At 45.5% G+C, this 18718-nt stretch overlaps 1 pseudogene; it reads left to right on the top strand.

Moving 5' to 3' along the window:
- Window positions 1-53: 53 nt before the first annotated feature.
- On the top strand, window positions 54-10604 carry LOC148454894 (EF-hand calcium-binding domain-containing protein 12-like; annotated as a pseudogene).
- Window positions 10605-18718: the final 8114 nt, after the last annotated feature.

Raw genomic sequence — 18718 nt, 5'->3', positions numbered from 1 at the left:
CAGCGCACGTAACGCATGTTAGCTGCTCCAATGACATTATCCGGGATGAAACTATGCTGAATGTGACAATGGCTACAGAAGTCTCATTCCAGGACTTTCATCCACCAATGGATAATCACTTGACGGGGTATAAGCAGAGAGATCTGTCCCAGACTCATTTCTTCAAGGTGGCCTGCAGGACGTTTGGACCTCCAAAGTCAAGGACACGACACATCATTGCTCCCCCCATGGAAAAACTGCAATCTGGGTCAGTAAAGGTTACGGAACCATCGCTTGTGGCTTCTGGCAGCATCATTAAGTCAGAATCTGAAAGGATGGCTGAGATTGGAGAGACTAGTAACATCGGTCAGAACATTTCTGACTGGTTACTGGAAAGACAGAAGTTCAGGACCCAGTTGGACAGTATGGGGGGCATAGACAAATGGCTGCCTGGAAAACTGGACCTGACAGACCTAGAAACCAGGGTACAGGATAGGATGGATGAGAGAAGTCTCAAAAGCCGAATGTCCCTAGAAACCACTGAAGAAACGGTGGGTTCAGCACTTAGAAATCACAGTTTTCAGCAACTTTAGTCCAATCGACAGCCAAAAGGCAAACTTATCCTTCATCACCGGTGCAGCTTAAGGTGGGACTTAACCAGAAATGTGAAACACTTATCCTTATACTCTATGTAACTGCCCATTCAAATCTTTATAGTGTTACATGGGTATTTTAAACTGACATATGAATCTTCTCCACCACTCAGTGGGAGCTGCCATGTTGGTTTTGCTAAGCGTGTTTTACATACTGAGAGCTAAGACCATGTTATTATTACAGAAGGACAATATTCTTATTTATTAATAGGAGGTGTAAACAGGTAGAGGATGGTAAAACATAATGTTTATTTATTGACCCAAATCAGTCATTAAAAATGTGGGGTATACTTTAAATATGGTAAAGGGCAGTAAGCAATACACTATAATTTAACCACACACGCTTTAGCACTATATCCATTTCTGTGCACTGGAGTTCCACCTACACTGCTTCATCTTCTCCTGGCATCATTGCAGTTAAATTGGGGTCTAAGGAGCTGATTCAGACCCGCTCTCTAAGAAGCATTCGCTCGTTGATGGCGATGGTTCGCAATGTGCGCATGCGTATGCATCACAGTGCGCAAACTAGTCCGATCGATCGGGAAGCATACACTCGCAGACAGCCCAGCAGCGTGAGTGACAGGAGCAGCTGTTTGTGGGTGGTAACAGGGGCTGGCCACTAGAAATGAGGGAGTGGAGGTGCGAATGCAGTCATGCCCGAGTGTCTTAACGCCGTATCAGAGGCGTGCATAATTAACAGGCAGTGTCATTGTACTCGTCACCTGGTTGTTTTTTACACTGAAGTGCTCGCAGCGCTTGCAGTAGGGTATAGTCAACCTCAAGTGTTGCTTTCCCTTCCGATGGTACCCGATGTACCGATGGTTGCATACGCTTCCTGGAGATGTCGTGCGCTACTGGGTGTCTTAAGACAGGCTGGTGGGCGTCTGCATACACAAAACGATTGCATGCCAAGACATAGTGGGCGTGCTTATGCCTTGCCGTGCAATCGTCTGCCTTGCTGGTTGTGTGCCGAATTTGCATAGGCTGTGTGCGTGCGAACGCATCTAGCGAGCGAGTCTGAATTGAGCCCTAAGTACTAAGCCTTGGAGAGAGAGAAAATGGATGGAGATAAAGTACCGACCAATCAGCTCCTTCACTACATAATATTAGCACCACTTTGGGTCATATATTGAACGCTAACTCACCTGGTGGCACCCCAGGATCCTCCAGTATGACAATACAAGGATCAGCATTCCCTCCTGAAATTATTTTGGCACCCCCTCATACTAACATACACCCCAAGTAGAGGCAGCATTTCAGTTTACTGATTAAATCTTTGATTAAATAATTATGGGTTTTCAGGGAACTTGCATTGGCTGCACTGAGAATGCATCTGCTCTGGTTTGAAACATCTTTTCACTTTTCCCAGATACTTGTGATATCTGATATACCTCAACTAGATGATCCCTGTTACCAGATAACTATAGTATTTTGCTTCCAGCCATATAAAACTGAGGCAGGCGGTCGCCGCATGATGAGGAGCTCGCAGTCCAGTGTGACCACACCCCCCATCCAGCAGGCTAACCCAGAAGCCCTGGCTATCCTGGAAGGTTACCTGAATCAGTGCCGGCTGCGCTTGGTGGACCTCTATAACCAGACAGACAAGAGCAAGAGGAAGCAAATCTCCAGCCATGACCTGAAGACTGTGAGAAAAGAGGTGAAGATTTAAGAATGGTGGTTGGGTTGTTTGGTCAAAGGATAACTCTCTCCTAAGTTCTTATTTTCTCTTATTTATTACTTGTATATATAAATACATACTATATTTAAAAAACCTTTCTAATATAGCTATCGTATAGAAAAAGTGTATCCAGTGGTGCTGGCCCTCATGTAATAGGCTCCTCAGTTCCTGCATTCAACCTTGGATAGTTGAGAGGTTTATTGAACTGATCGCTGGACTGTAACGCAAGCCCTGCTCTTTCCTAGGCTAATTTTCCCATCAGTGACTTGCAGTTTGATGACCTGGTGATCTCACTCAACAATAAGCAGCAAAAATCAAATCAACTACAAGGAGCTGTCAGTGGGACATTATTCCTAGAGGAAGAAGAACATGGAAGTTAGATTGCCTACCTGAATCCTCTGGCACATTCTCTTCATTTGATCTCACAAACGAAGATGAAGTATCTTCCCTCTTCTCTTCCTCCTACTGTATTACCTCTACTCTAGATCCTTTACCCTCACAAATCAGTAAAGCTCTGTCTCCTGTGCTTATCCCAACCCTAACTAAAATCTGTAATCTCTCTCTCTACTGGCAACTTTCCATCACTGTTCAAGCATGCAGTGATTACTCCTATTCTGAAAAAACAAAACTCTGACCCCAACACTCTCTCAAATTACCGTCCTATCTCCCAGTTCCCATGCCCCTCCAAGCTAATTGAGAGATTTGTCTACACCCGCCTCACACACTTTCTTAACTCACATAACTTATTGGACCCACTTCAGTCCGGCTTCCGTTCCCAACACTCCACAGAGACAGCACTGACTAAGGTAGTAAATGATCTGGTCACTGCCAAGGCTAAAGGCCATTACTCACTCCTAATTCTTCTAGATCTCTCTGCTGCTTTTGACACTGTTGACCACTCTCTTCTCATATACACACTACAATCCCTAGGTCTTAAGGACACAGCTCCTTCTTGGTTCTCTTCCCACCTATCTGATCGCTCTTTTACTGTTCGTTTTTCTGACTCTGCCTCCTCTTCACTAACTCTATCAGTTGGAGTACCGCAAGGCTCTGTATTAGGGCCTCTGTTATTCTCAATCTATACCTCCTCTCTTGGCAAACTAATCAGCTCTTTTGGATTTCAGCACCATCTGTATGCATATGATACTCAAATCTATGTATCTTCCCCAGATTTATCACCATCTGTACTGGTCCGTGTCACTGAATGTCTTTCTGCAATTTCATCTTGGATGTCATTTCGCCACCTGAAACTTAATATTTCTAAAACAGAATTAATTATATTTCCACCAGCCAATAATGGTTACCAAACTGATCTCTCTATCACTGTTGACAACTCGACAATCCACCCTGCCCCACAAGCTCGCTGCCTTGGGTGTCATCCTTGACTCTGAACTGTCCTTTGTTCCCCACATTCAATCTGTCTCAAAACCATGTTACATACATCTAAAAAACATATCCAAAATTCGACCATATCTCACACAAGACACTGCAAAAACTCTAATCCATGCACTTATTATTTCCCGTATTGACTATTGCAATAGCCTCCTTACTGGTCTTCCCAAAAACAGGCTATCTCCATTACAATCAATTATGAATGCAACTGCAAGGCTTATCTTCCTTGCCAAACGTTCATCGTCTGCTACCCCACTCTGTCAGTCCCTCCACTGGTTGCCGGTTTTCTACCGTATTCAATACAAAATACTCTTACTTACACATAAGGCTATTAACCAAACCACACCAACATACATCTCTTCACTCATTTCTAAATATCTCCCTACCCGACCTCTCCGCTCAGTACAAGATCTGCATCTCTCATCCCCATGCATTACTTGCTCCCATTCACGGTTACAGGACTTTCTTCGGGCTGCACCCACTCTATGGAATGCCTTAACTCACACAATACGACTTTCCTCTAGTCTCCAATCCTGCAAGCGATCCCTTAAAACTCACCTCTTCAGGCAAGCTTATCAGAACCCAGAACCACCCACATAACCTTCATAGCCTCCATATGTAATTACATCCCCATTCACAGTCCACACACAACCTCACACATCGTCTTTCTCTCACATCCTCATGACATTTGGCCGACATTCCGGTGTAAATGGGTCATGCAACTGTGCCTTCTGGCTGGACCAAAATGCAATATATAGCACCTATTCTTGTGTATCAATGCCTATTTCCCTATAGATTGTAAGCTTGGTTTTCTATCTAATGAATGAGAGACAAAGCTGAGAGCATGATAAGTGTGGTGGCTACGTCATACATCTATACATCACGGCTGTTAGTTTTTAGGTGGTGTTAATGGGAAATTTTCAATGAAATGAGTGGATAGTGATAACATGGTAGAAAACATGGTGTGACCATACTTACACTGCCCATGGCATGGACCATTATGCCTGTGGTAACGTCATCCTTTGTGGGTACAGAGAACAGATTGCTCCTTCACTACAAAAAAGCATAAGTACTGTTTTTGTTTGGGTGTAACGTGAGCTGCGATGCTGCGTATTTTGTGTCTCCGTTGGCCACGATCATGTTAAACATAAGTTTCCTCTGTCCTTGCAGATGCAGTGATGTATTTCCAGCCTCCCAGCGACCACAACACTGAGGGAGGCAATTCTCAGCCTGTGGTGACCCTCTCTGGGATGCTGGATGGCCTAGGAAGCACAAGAACAGAATCTTGGCCTGTCCACAGTGTGCAAAGCGGGGGGAGCGGGTCACAGTTTCTGCAGGTGCCCCCGGTGAGTTTGGAGGAAAGAAGACTCCTCAGCTATGAGGACATGGAGGACATTGGGAAGAACTACAGAGAGAGGAAGCGCAGAGTAAAGGTGAGGATACCAAAGATGGAGAGACGAAGGCATTGCCACCACTCCCGTTGTTACTGAACTACAAGTCTCAGCATCCTTTGCCAGAGAGTTATACTTCGTACAGGAATAGCAGTCATCACTGTCAGCGGCACTTACCCTTACCCTATATTGGGTGCAGGGGATGCGTCTGAAATTGGCATCTACTGTGCATTCACACAACTCATAATAGAACGCAACACAGCAAACCCATGAAACATCCACAAAATGCGCATCCATATTGTTGCCATCCATTTAGTATCCGTACTCAAAATGGCGTACCACTATGAATAGTGCGTATATTCGCATAGATGCATGTGCAACCCGCAACGCCTGCGCGGTCTGCAAAAAATCACTAGATGCGGCCGCCTACGAACCTGTGCATGGTTCAGGATCAGGCCCTTAGTGTCAGGCTTAGGGAACCTTGCGACAGCACAGTTAGAGCAGTGCCATTTGGTGTGCACTGGCAATGCTGCCGTGGATGCTCATTCCCTGCCTTCTACACGGGAAGGGGAAACAGTAGAGCTGGTGGAACAGTTCCGGAGACAGGGGCTGCAGCAGTATTACAAGATCCTGAGACTGTGCCAGGCCTATGAGGTTCCTCTCACTGAGAAGCTGCTGGAACGAGGTGAGGAACCAATTTTATAATGTGTGCTCTAGAGACTTTCATCTTGAATTGGGGATATTCCTGGTGCCAGGGTCCGATTCAGCTTTAGACAGGGAAGGCTGAGAGGTGCCTAAATAGGGGAAGCAGCATCTGATTGTAGCTGAGGGGAGGATGAAATGTATATAGTAGGGACACTATATTCTGTAACATAACTGGGAAAGCTATATAATGTACTACGTAAATAGGGGAATCACTTTTTTTATTTCAGTCAATCAAATACTAAAATATTATAGTATCCATGCAAACATATCTATCACTCAATGTACTGAAATAATTAAATTGAGACAAAAATAACTTTAACAGTCCATTTAACTATGAATTAAAGACAGACTTTTCATATTTGCAAATTAATTTGAAAGTGCACCAGTATACATGGTCATCTGTATGATATAGCAGTGATTCCCAACCTTGGTCCTCAAGGCACACTAACAGTCCTGGTTTTGGTGATATCTATGCTAAAGCACAAATGGTTTAATCAAAATAAGGTACTAATTAAGGGCCTGATTCAGAGCCGCTCGTAAGCGGCCGCACGTTCGCTCCGAGCAATGTTCGCACATCTGCGCATGCATATGGGTCGTAATGCGCATGCGCCACCCTGTCATTGCGGTTGGAAATCATGCGCTCTCAAAACAGCGAAGGCCTGCTAATTTGAGTGACAGAATGAGGCGTTTGTGGGTGGTAAAAGGGGAAGGTGCTTGAAAACGGGGAGTGGAGATCCGAACGCAGGCGTGCCAAAATGTCAAAATGGGCGTTTAATGGGTGTGCATAATTAACAAAGCAGCGTCATCGACCACATCACTTGGTTGTCTTTTAGCCTGAACTGCTTGCAGTGATTGCGGGAAGTAAAACCTACCACAAGCACTGCGAGCAGTTCAGACGCCTTTCGATGTACTCGATTAATCTAATAAATAGCGGAGATGACGTATGATGCAAACGGCCAGGGGGCGTCTTTACAAAATAACGAGCACATGTTTCGTTCACCCGCTCAGACATTGAGGCGTCAACAGACCGCAAAGAGCGAGCGCTCAATTTAAATAGCCCACCCCTTTTTCTGAATGACCGTTCGCAAATAGCATCCGGCTCTGAATCAAGCCCTAAGTTCTTTGTGCTCAAGTATGGTTATCCTTAAAACCTGGACTGTTAGTGTGCCTTGAGGACCGTGGTAGGGAACCCCTGTGTTATAGGGTAACACGGTAATCCAGGCACCACCCATTACATAACAGCGTGTGCTATCATGAGCAAATAAATTACTTTTACAAACTGCAATAGGTCCCAGCAGCCCTAGGGGCCCCTGTATGCTGCGCAGGCTCTGGGCTGGTTATTTCATTACCCCATCATTGCAGTCACTGGAACACAAGTACAAACCACTCAGTGGACATAGGAATGTTTCTAGATCAAATTTTCAAAATTCAAAATTAGAAACTCTTCTGTATCTACTAATCAGATCTCACTGGTGGTGAGCGTGGAACCATTCTAATCAGACCTCACTGGAGGTGAACGTGGAACCATACTAATCAGACCTCACTGGAGGTGAGCATGGAACCATATTAATCAGTCCTTACTGGAGGTGACCATGGAACCAAACTAATCAGACCTCATTGGAGGTGAGTGTGGAATCATACTAATCAGACCTCACTGGAGGTGACCATGGAACCAAACTAATCAGACCTCATTGGAGGTGAGCGTGGAACCATTCTAATCAGACCTCACTGGTGGTGAGCGTGGAACCATACTAATCAGACCTCATTAATGGTGAGAGTGGAACCATACTAATCAGACCTCACTGGAGGTGAGCGTGGAACCATACTAACCAGACCTCACTGGAGGTGAGCGTGGAACCATACTAATCAGACCTCACTGGAGGTGAGTGTGGAATCATACTAATCAGACCTTACTGGAGGTTAGCGTGGGACATACAATTGTGTCTGCATGGTAAGATGTAGGTAATACTGTAACACAGCCTATAAATCTCTCCATATTGTCTGTGCCTCTATAAACAGCATTATTATATCCCGGGGACAAACTGATCACCTGCGGACCAGGGCACCAGCTGCCGCTTCGCCAGCCCGGAACAGTAACCATGTCCAAGGATAAATTCAAGGGAAAGAGCGGAGCATCAGGGAGTGATGCCCAGGAGAGCGGGACAGTGCCACATTGACAGCCAGGAACAGCAATGAGGCCCAAGGATAGGTCCATGAGAAAGAGCAGAGTATCAGCGAATGATCCCCAGGGGACAGAGAAGGTGCACACGGTTAGATCTCCTGGGAGCAGGTGAGTTGCCGTACTGTGTCAGGTCATGTGATACTCAGGATGCTGGCACTATGCTCTTTGGCAAAGGGGACACATAGACATAATGTATAAATGGCGCAAACAATCTATACCTCTTCCCACTAGGGAAGGGTGAAATGCCCCCCACAAATATACGTCATGCTAAAATTTAACATGACCAGGTGACCCCCATCCATATGTTGGCCACAAAGCACCTTCACCCCCTGCTATTATATGGAGACAAATACCCTCGGTGAAATATATTCAGAAACATTCTGTATATGTACATGCCTTAAACATAGCACAGGAGTATGGCAATGTTTCAATTAAAGTTTCAACAACAGTATGACATTTGGGGAACATGTCCAGCCAATGCGAGAGTCCCACCCTGACTTTCCAGAAATCAGAAAACCACCTAAGAAGTCTACAGTTAGTGGAGATAGCTCTGTTGTCCCATAAGGGATGAACCAATACTTGATCCAAGTCATTATTGTGGAAAGGGAACCCTAGCTGGGGCACAGGTTGAAGCCGTGTTCAAAATCACGGGTTGGAGCCATGTTGGAGCCCGGGCTTATGTCTGAAATGGGTATAACAAACTTTTTATCTCTTCTTCCCCTGGAATAGACAGAAGCTCTTTCACCTGCCAAGTCACCATTGCTGTTCTTCTGCAGCTTGTAGACAATATCATCACTGACCTCTTCCGATCCGCCAATGAGCTTAGTAGGGTAACCCAGGAAAACCCTTTCTGACCACAGCGTACCTGGCTTAGACCCGGGAAAATCCCTGGTCATGACCACGGCCACGGACCTGGGTCACATAACCCAGGTTGAACTATTCACACTGACACATGACCTGTTTTTTTTCCCCGGGTCCTTGCCTCGGTGTGAGAGGGATATTAGTTGTAGCTTTACGTTTAAGAAAGTTATACCACTCTCAGACATACTTTGCTTAAGCTTCAACAGGGCTATGCGTTACTGTTAGTTTTGCCAAATAAAACATGGGAATTCCCGGGTGAGCAAACCCATAGCCCCAGATGTAATAAAATTGGCGAGACCTGGAGTGGCTGTTATAAGTTAGAGAACACAATCATCTTTATCAAATTGACTTGACCCAAATAAGATTGGGGGAGATTGTTTGTCATTTCTTGAATGGAAGTTTTGTTTCAGGGTTTTATGTTACTTGTATTCTTCTTATTCAATACTTCCTCCATTCTGTTTTGTATTTCCTAGCGATGGCCCGTATCCTCGGAAAACCTACGTCAAATGGGTCAGGACTAAAGTGAGGGGCAAGAAAAGAGTGAGGTTAGAAACTCTGAGATGTTGGATGACGTATGAGCAGTTTCAGGAAATGATTGGGTGAGTTGTGGGAGGACAAAGGGGTTCAGAGTCCTGGTACAAAGACTGATCCGTACATGTCATTCAGCACGGCCACTGGCCAGAATACACCTGCCCTCCATATATAGCGACACTTTTACCAAGACAAATCTAGCGCACGATTCCCAAGCACATTCAAAAAGGGAACCAAACACCCCTCGGCGTCCCTTCAGTTGCTGCTGGTAACAGAGGTACCATGGTGGTGTTATACCTCCCAACTGCCCGCAGAGGGCGTACTTGCCTACTTTCAGCTCCCTCCTTCCGGGAGGGAGTTGTCAGGCTTCCACAGCGGGGAGGGGTATCCCATCTGAAAGAGGGCGTGATGCGTGGATGATACTCTATTGGGGGTGGAGCATAGGGACGTGACCGCAATCGCGTCAACCTGGCGCCCGCCCCCTCTTCACAGTGCTGAAATTGACGGCGGTGGGGCCACAATGACACGATTCAGCTCAAATCGCATCATCAGGGCCCACGGGGGGAGGGGTAGGCGGCCGCCGGGAGACTTTCCTGCCTTTCTGGGGGGCCGGACGCGGCACTGGATTTTCAGGAAGCTTCTGGCCGAATCGTGAGGGTAGGCAAGCCTGACATAGGGACTTTCCCCTCAAATCGTGACAGTACTTTTTTACTTTTCATATAGACCCCACGCATGGGGGTGATGGTGCAGTTCACCATCTTCTATAACATATTAAAAAAATATATATATTTTTTTCAGATTGTTCAGTTTTGATTGGATTAGAATAAGAAACTGAATACAAATTTGAAAATAATTTATCGACTATAAATAGCATGAAGTGAGCCTATTGGTTACATCACCGACAGCTTCTAGTTATGTTCTACTAAATGCAATCCTTCCCTATAACCCCGAGCTATGTATGTGCGGAAGAAAGAGGCCCCGCCCATCTCCAACATGACCTTGGCGGTATCTTTACTAAAAAACGTTCTCAAAACATCTCAATATGTGGAATATATAATACTATTATCCCCCTTTATTCTTTATTATGTTTAGAAACCTGAAGCGGCGGTTCTTACATCGGATGACAATGCGTTTTGGCCAGGACACCTTGACAGGACATCTATCTGCTGAAAGCTGCTGAGAGAGGCTCAAACCCATCACTGACTAGGAACCAAATCAATCACAGAGGCTAATGGGGGGTATCCACTTAGCAACATACAAATGACAGCACGATTGCGACATTGCAATCGTGCTGTCGTTTGTATAGCTAGTGATGTGCCTAGACTGAACGTTCACTCGTTCAGTCCTGGCACATTCCTCATCCCCACACATGCAGAACCTGACGTGATCGTCAGGTTGACCTGCATGTACGGGCGATGTCGGATGTTGGAAGCGACCCGCGGGCACGCGCATCGCGGGTCACTTCCGTCCAAAACATCCCCGATGCATGCGCGATTTACAAGCGATTGCACGATAACGACATCATTATCGTGCAATTGCTTGCTTAAATCGCTTAGTGGATCCCCCCTATAAGACCTCTCTGAAACGTCTGTGTTGTCTAAATGTAATAAAATCAGAAGTTACATTTGTTATTTTCGTCACTGTTTATGGTGCGGGAGGTGGAGGGCCTACGAAATCTAAGGCGATGTTGGGTATTAGTTATTAATTAAGGAATGTAATGAGTTAATTGAATGACGGAGACGGCACATAACCCAGGGCGCCCTCTGGCTTTGATTGGTTGCTATAGGTTATAGCACATTTTCTACCCAATTATCTATGCGTCAGATTTCATAAACGCCCCTCAGTATGTGTAATAGCAACTGCCGCAAGGAATATCCAATCACATGTACCGGTTATGATTATGAAGCTATTATATGTGGCACTACCTCAGCTTTATGTGTACGACCGCACGGCTGCCTCGATGTTTGTCTAGTGCGCATTCACACGAGGGAGCCGGCTCCTTCGTGCGCATGCGTGAGACCCGCTACGACCGACAGCGCCGGTCGTAGCGGGTCTCTTTCCAAAGAGGACGAGCTGTCGATGTTGATTGACAGCTCACCACATTTGGAAGGCGGGCCGGGGGGGTGGCAGCCCAAATGGAGGCATTCCCATGGGAACGCCTACCATTTGGGGGAGGCCCCAGAGCTTCCAGCTCTGACAGAGCCAGAAGCTCTCCGGGGCTTACGACAAGTGAGATCCTACCCTAGGGTCTCGTCGTAAGCCCTGATGGTCGCGATGGTCTATGACCATCGTGACCATCACCCTAGTGGTCATTAGAGCTGTGGGTGTAAACCCACAGGCTAACGACCGAAACAGAGGTGGGCGGTCAGGATGCAAGCAGCCGCCCATTTTCTGAGCGACCGCTTGCATCCTCCGACCGCCTCTGAATGAGGACCTCAGTCTCTAGCTTATAAATGCCCATAAAACATTTGTAATTAGGTTTCCTGGGTAACTATGAACTGTATAAAAATTGGAAGACAACATTGACCATCTCAGCATTAGACAATATTTTTACAAATGCACTAACCTGGCCTGAATTAAATGCAGTCCCAGTTATTATAAATGGAAAACATACAGGACAGATGGGAATAGGTTCTCACAAGTGACTTGGCTTATTCGGGAAAAGGTATCTATAGTGCTAATGAGAACATGGCACAGTGTGACCCAGGGAAAGCATCGTATTGCTGTGTGCGGTCAGGGAGGAGAGTCTTTCCCCTTTGATGGGAAATAAGTAGCTGCCACACTGGAAATCCCTTCTTTTTTCTGGATCAACACTTTTATGGAGCGTACACACTAGACGATATGCTCCCTGAGCGATGTGTAGTGTATCCCCGGCAGAGTGTGCTCTATGTCGTTCATGACATTGAGCACACCCGCTGAACGATATCTTTAACAATATCATTCAGCGCCGGGCTCTCTCCCCCATTCCCCAACATACAGCAACCTGACGACATCGTCAGGTTGGCCTGCATGTTTACTCGATGAACGATAATGACGAACGACCCGCAGGAACGCGCATCATCATTATCGTTCATCATTTTGGTGTTAAAAATGGACGATAAAGTGGATGACTGAACGATACATTATCGTTCAGTCGTCCACTTTAATCGCCCTGTCTGTACGCACCTTTACACTAAAGGTTCCCAAAATCCGCCATTACAGTCCAGGTTTTAAGGCAGAGATGCAGACATTCTGGCTGCCCCTTCCGGGAGGGGGCAGCCAGATCAGCAAAATCGGGGGGAGTCGTCGGCTGCTGTGGGCGGAGCGGGGCGTGGCCATGTGCTCACGTCATTTTGCCCCCGCTACACAATGCCGATAATCCTGACACTGTAAAGCAGGGGGCGGGGCGGGGCCAAAATGACGTGATTCGGCATGAATCGCATCACAGGCCCCCACCAGGGATTTTCATGTAATCGCAGGGGGGGTGGCAGGAGGGGTCAGCAGCTTGCGGGAGGCTTGCCTGCCTTCCTGGGAGGCCGGGAGGCAATTTTTGGGAGGCTCCCGACCAAATCAGGAGGGTAGGCAAGTATGTGTTAAGGATAACCATGCTTGAGCACAGGTAACTTAATTAGTACCTCAGTCAATTTGATTTAACTATCTAGGCTCAAGCATGGATATCCCTAAAACCTGCAATGTAATGGTGGAGTTTGGGAACTTCTGACCTACACAATGTATATAAGGTTGGAGATTATGCGCCAATCAGCCTCAGTACCTATGAAACGATGGTGGAATGTGTTTGCAGGGGTAGGCGACGTGTGGCACTCCAGCTGCAGTGGAACCAGCCATCCCAGCATGCCTTGCCAAAGTTTTAGCATGCCTTTGGCCTAACAGCAAAACTGTGGCAGGGCATGCTGGGATGTGTAGTTCCACAGCACATGTCGCCTACCCCTGGTCTAAGGAAAGCTGAGGGGGTTACAGCTATAAAGAAGATAACATTTAATAAACCATATATCAGAGTTTCCCAAACCCCGCCATTACAGTCCAGGCTTTAAGGATATCTACAAGTCCAAATGACGAGTCCAAATTGACTGAGGTACTAATTAAGTCGCCTATGCGCAAGCATGTATATGCTTAAAACCTGGACTGTAATGGGGCAGTTTATTCCTATAACAAAGGCAATCAAATATGGAATTGTTATCAAGTATTTTGTTATTCTGAGGATGATCATGATTTCTTCAGTCATGTTTTAATTACTGATAAACGCGCCTGACAAAAGTGTTTGGAGTTATTTTAAGACCATATTTACCCACCAATTGTCTATTGCTCACTTTCTCAAACTCGGTCCTCAGGACCCCAAACAGTGCATGTTTTCCAGGTCTCCTCAAAATCAATAGTGAAATAATTATCTCCACCTGTGGATCTTTTAAAATGCGACAATAAGTAATGACTACACCTGTGTACATGCTGGGTGACCTGCATAACGTGACCTGTGTGGGGTCCTAGGTTACACACACACACAGATATATATATATTATTTGTTACATACACAATTCCTTTAAGGTTTACTTTTATCTATCTAATAAACATAAATATATTAATTAACTTAATTATTTTATTAGAAAATGAAGCAAATGACCACGATACTGACGTAAGTGTGTTTTATTTTTTGAACACGTTGCATGTTTTTTGTACTGGGCATATGTCGATTCGGTTGGATTTTGCACTGACGCGTCCTTATGCTTTCAGAGGTGCAAAGGAGGAGGGAGGAGGCGTGCAATATATATATATGTATTAGAGATGTGCAGGTCCACTTCCCAGAGAACCGACAACAACCGAATTTAGGGGTACTGAGTCCCGGTTCGGATCTTCCCACATTTTGTAGCTCGGATTTTAAAACCAAACTTGGGTTTTGGAGTGCATGCTAATAGGGGAAAATTAGCTGTGTTTTTAATTATTTTTTCCTTAAAATACACATCCAAAATCAAAACCAAAACACAAAGATGAATCCGGATCGAAAACCAAAATGCGGGAGCATGCACACATCTCTAATATACTGTATATAAAATATATATATATATATATATATATATATATATTGCCTTGATGATAATGATGACAATCAGCAGACACTTCCGATTGGCTAAGTGTGTCTTCCATGATCCCTTACACTGATACTCTTAATTTAATGTTGTGGCTGTTGCTATCTATTTGTATTATCTATTAGATATTTGCAATTTCAGGGAGCAGATTCTAATTTAATATTTTTGAATACATCGGATGATTGTGTTTAATTGGACTTTTTGCACTTCCATTCCCTTCAACAATCCATCTCTCCAAGCGTAAGGAGGTGCAAATATCAAATCTACATAAGGACATTAGCATTCACTTATTTTTTTTGTTTGCATGTGTGCATTTTTCACACCAAGTATGCAGTCATTTGCCCAATTTATAATATAGAGTCAGGTGCATAAATATTGGGACATTGACAGAGTTTTCATATTTTGTCCTCTATTCACCACCACAATGGCTTTGAAATTAAACAAACAAGATGTGCTTTAACTGCAGACTTCAGATTTAATTTGAGAGTAATTACATCCAAATCAGGTGAACGGTGTAGGAATTACAACGGTTTCTATATGTGCCTCCCACTTTTTAAGGGGCCAAAAGTAATGGGACAAACTAAACAATCCTAAATCTAACTTTCACTTTTTAATACATTGTTGCAAATTCTTTGCAGGCAATTACAGCCTGAAGTCTGGAATGCATAGACATCACCAGATGCTGGGTTTCATCCCTGGTGATGCTCTGCCAGGCCTCTACTGCAAATGTCTTCAGTTCCTGCTTGTTCTTGGGACATTTTTCCTTCAGTTTTGTCTTCATCAAGTGAAATGCATGCTCAATCGGATTCAGGTCAGGGGATTGACTTGGCCATTGCATAACATTCCACTTTTTAGCCTTAAAAAACTCTTTGGTTGCTTTTGCAGTATGCTTCGGGTCACTGTCCATCTGCACTGTGAAGCGCCGTCCAATGAGTTCTGAAGCATTTGACTGAATATGAGCATATAATATTGCCCGAAACACTTCAGAATTCATTCTGCTGCCTTTGTCAACAGTCACATCATCAATAAATACAAGGGAACCAGTTCCATTGGCAGCCATACATGCCCACGCCATGACACTACCACCACCATGCTTCACTGATGAGGTGGTATGTTTTGGATCATGAGCAATTCCTTTCCATCTCCATACTCTTCTCTTCCCATCACTCTGGTACAAGTTGATCTTTGTCTCATCTGTCCATAGGATGTTGTTCCAGAACTGTAATGGCTTTTTTAGATGTTGTTTGGCAAACTCTAATCTGGTCTTCCTGTTTTTGAAGCTCACCAATGGTTTACATCTTGTGGTGAACCCTCTATATTCACTCTTGTGAAGTCTTCTCTTGATTGTTGACTTTGACACATATACAAATACCTCCTGGAGAGTGTTCTTGAAGAAAAGAAGAAGTTCTGAAAAGGAGTAGAGGCAGACGGCAAGGGAGAAGATGTCAGGAAGAAGAGAGAAGAGCTGTCAAGATCAAGCAAAGAGGAGCCATCCAAAGCAACAATCAAAGACAACACCATTGACTGGAAGAGGCCAGGAGACTGTGGGTGAAGCTGAAGAAGTCCTGAAGTCCTGGCCAGTGGACGGCTCTTGCTCTAGGCCTAACTCCCCCTTCAATGCATCCACATATTGGGCAAAAGTCCCAAGCCAAAATGTTGTACATGCCCGTGAAGGGCTGTGAAGCACCCATGAGTATTTACCCACTAGGGCTCTGCACTAGTGCTGGCCTGTTTGGTGGGCAGAGTACTAGGATTCTTAATACATTTTTGCCCTGCACCCTATGCTCCAGGGAGGTGATTTCCAACCTTTAGATGCCTCAGACCCATGGCGACACCCGACACCATTTTCCCACCAAAACATCTGTTTCCCCACCAAAACAGGGCACCCATTGACATTAATAGGTAGATAAAAGGAGTAACCCTTTATAGGCCAAAATAGTTCAATTGGCACTAATAATCTTCTTTGCAAATATGTTTCCCAGCAGTCAGGTTTCCTTTACAGCTGTTCAGCCTGGTATTGATTATGTTGATACTTTTCTGTGACTTAATTGTACTTTCTCGATTGGGTCCATCTACAGCCACAAGCTGATGGCAATTCATTTTGGGTGATTACTGTCACTTGGAGAAATTGTATCTTTACTAATATAAGAATGTTGTGTCTGTCTATATGTTCCAAGTTGGCGCAAAAACTACTGAACAGATTTTCATGAACTGCATGAATTGTTAGTGGAAATTCCTAGAAATAACCTGCACTTTGTTTCATCTTCATCCGTCAAGTTAAAGTTGAGCAATAACATAAACAAAATTATTTGACATATTCAATGTAAGAAAGAAGTGTGTTACCAAGCGTGCGGCTGGTAAGGGGTGGGGGGAGAGCTGCTTTATGCCTGCGGTCACTTGAATAGGATAGGCTACATAGCAGTCTGTGCACAGGGCACACAGTGACATTGGTGTGAGTGGTGGGTGAATAGGATAGGTTACATAGCAGTCTGTGCACAGGGCACACAGTGACATTGGTGTGAGTGGTGGGTGAATAGGAGAGGTTACATGCAGTCTGTGCACAGGGCACAGTGACATTGGTGTGAGTGGTGGGTGAATAGGAGAGGCTACAAAGCAGTCTGTGCACAGGGCCCACAGTGACATTGGTGTGAGTGGTGGGTGAATAGGAGAGGTTACATAGCAGTCTGTGCACAGGGCACAGTGACATAGTTGTGAGTGGTGGGTGAATAGGAGAGGTTACACAGCAGTCTGTGCACAGGGCACACAGTGACATTGGTGTGAGTGGTGGGTGATAGGATAGGTTACATAGCAGTCTGTGTACAGAGCACACAGTGACATTGATGTGAGCGGTGGGTGAGTAGGAGAGGTTACATGCAGTCTGTGCACAGGGCACAGTGACATTGGTGTGAGTGGTGGGTGAATAGGAGAGGCTACAAAGCAGTCTGTGCACAGGGCCCACAGTGACATTGGTGTGAGTGGTGGGTGAATAGGAGAGGTTACATAGCAGTCTGTGCACAGGGCACAGTGACATAGTTGTGAGTGGTGGGTGAATAGGAGAGGTTACACAGCAGTCTGTGCACAGGGCACACAGTGACATTGGTGTGAGTGGTGGGTGATAGGATAGGTTACATAGCAGTCTGTGCACAGGGCACATAGTGACATTGGTGTGAGTGGTGGGTGAATAGGATAGGCTACATAGCAGTCTGTGCACAGGGTACACAGCGACATTGGTGTGAGTGGTGGGTGAATAGGATAGGTTACATATCAGTCTGTGCACAGGGCACACAGTGACATTAGTATGAGTGGTGGGTGAATAGGATAGGTTACATAGCAGTCTGTGCACAGGGCACACAGTGACATAGGTGTGAGAGGTGGGTGAATAGGATAGGTTACATATCAGTCTGTGCACAGGACACACAGTGACATAGGTGTGAGAGGTGGGTGAATAGGATAGGTTACATAGCAGTCTGTGCACAGGGCACACAGTGACATAAGTGTGAGTGGTGGGTGAATAGGATAGGCTACATAGCAGTCTGTGCACAGGGCACACAGTGATATTGGTGTGAGTGGTGGGTGAATAGGATAGGTTACATAGCAGTCTGTGCATAGGGCACACAGTGACATAGGTGTGAGAGGTGGGTAAATAGGATAGGTTACATAGCAGTCTGTGCACAGGGCACAGATACATTGGTGTGAGTGGTGGGTGAATAGGATAGGCAACATAGCAGTCTGTGCACAGGGCACAGAGTGACATTGGTGTGAGTGGCGGATGAATAGGAGAGGTTACATAGCAGTCTGTGTACAGAGCACACAGTGACATTGGTGTGAGCGGGGGGTGAGTAGGAGAGGTTACATAGCAGTCTGTGCACAGGGCACAGAGTGACATTGGTGTGAGTGGTGGATGAATAGGAGAGGTTACATAGCAGTCTGTGTACAGAGCACACAGTGACATTGGTGTGAGTGGTGGGTGAGTAGGAGAGGTTACATGCAGTCTGTGCACAGGGCCCACAGTGACATTGGTGTGAGTGGTGGGTGAATAGGAGAGGTTACATAGCAGTCTGTGCACAGGGCACACAATGACATTGTTGTGAGTGGTGGGTGAATAGGAGAGGTAACATAGCAATCTGTGCACAGGGCACACAGTGACATAGTTGTGAGTGGTGGGTGAATAGGATAGGTTACACAGCAGTCTGTGCACAGGGTTCACAGAGACATTGGTGTGAGTGGTGGGTGAATAGGAGAGGCTACATAGCAGTCTGTGCATCGGG

The sequence above is a fragment of the Taudactylus pleione genome, unplaced genomic scaffold (assembly GCF_031769625.1).
Source record: "Taudactylus pleione unplaced genomic scaffold, aTauple2 ptg000969l, whole genome shotgun sequence".
Classification (NCBI taxonomy): Eukaryota; Metazoa; Chordata; class Amphibia; order Anura; family Myobatrachidae; genus Taudactylus; species Taudactylus pleione.
The sequence above is the reverse complement of the archived record's forward strand: the minus strand, read 5'-3'. Positions and strand labels throughout refer to the sequence as shown.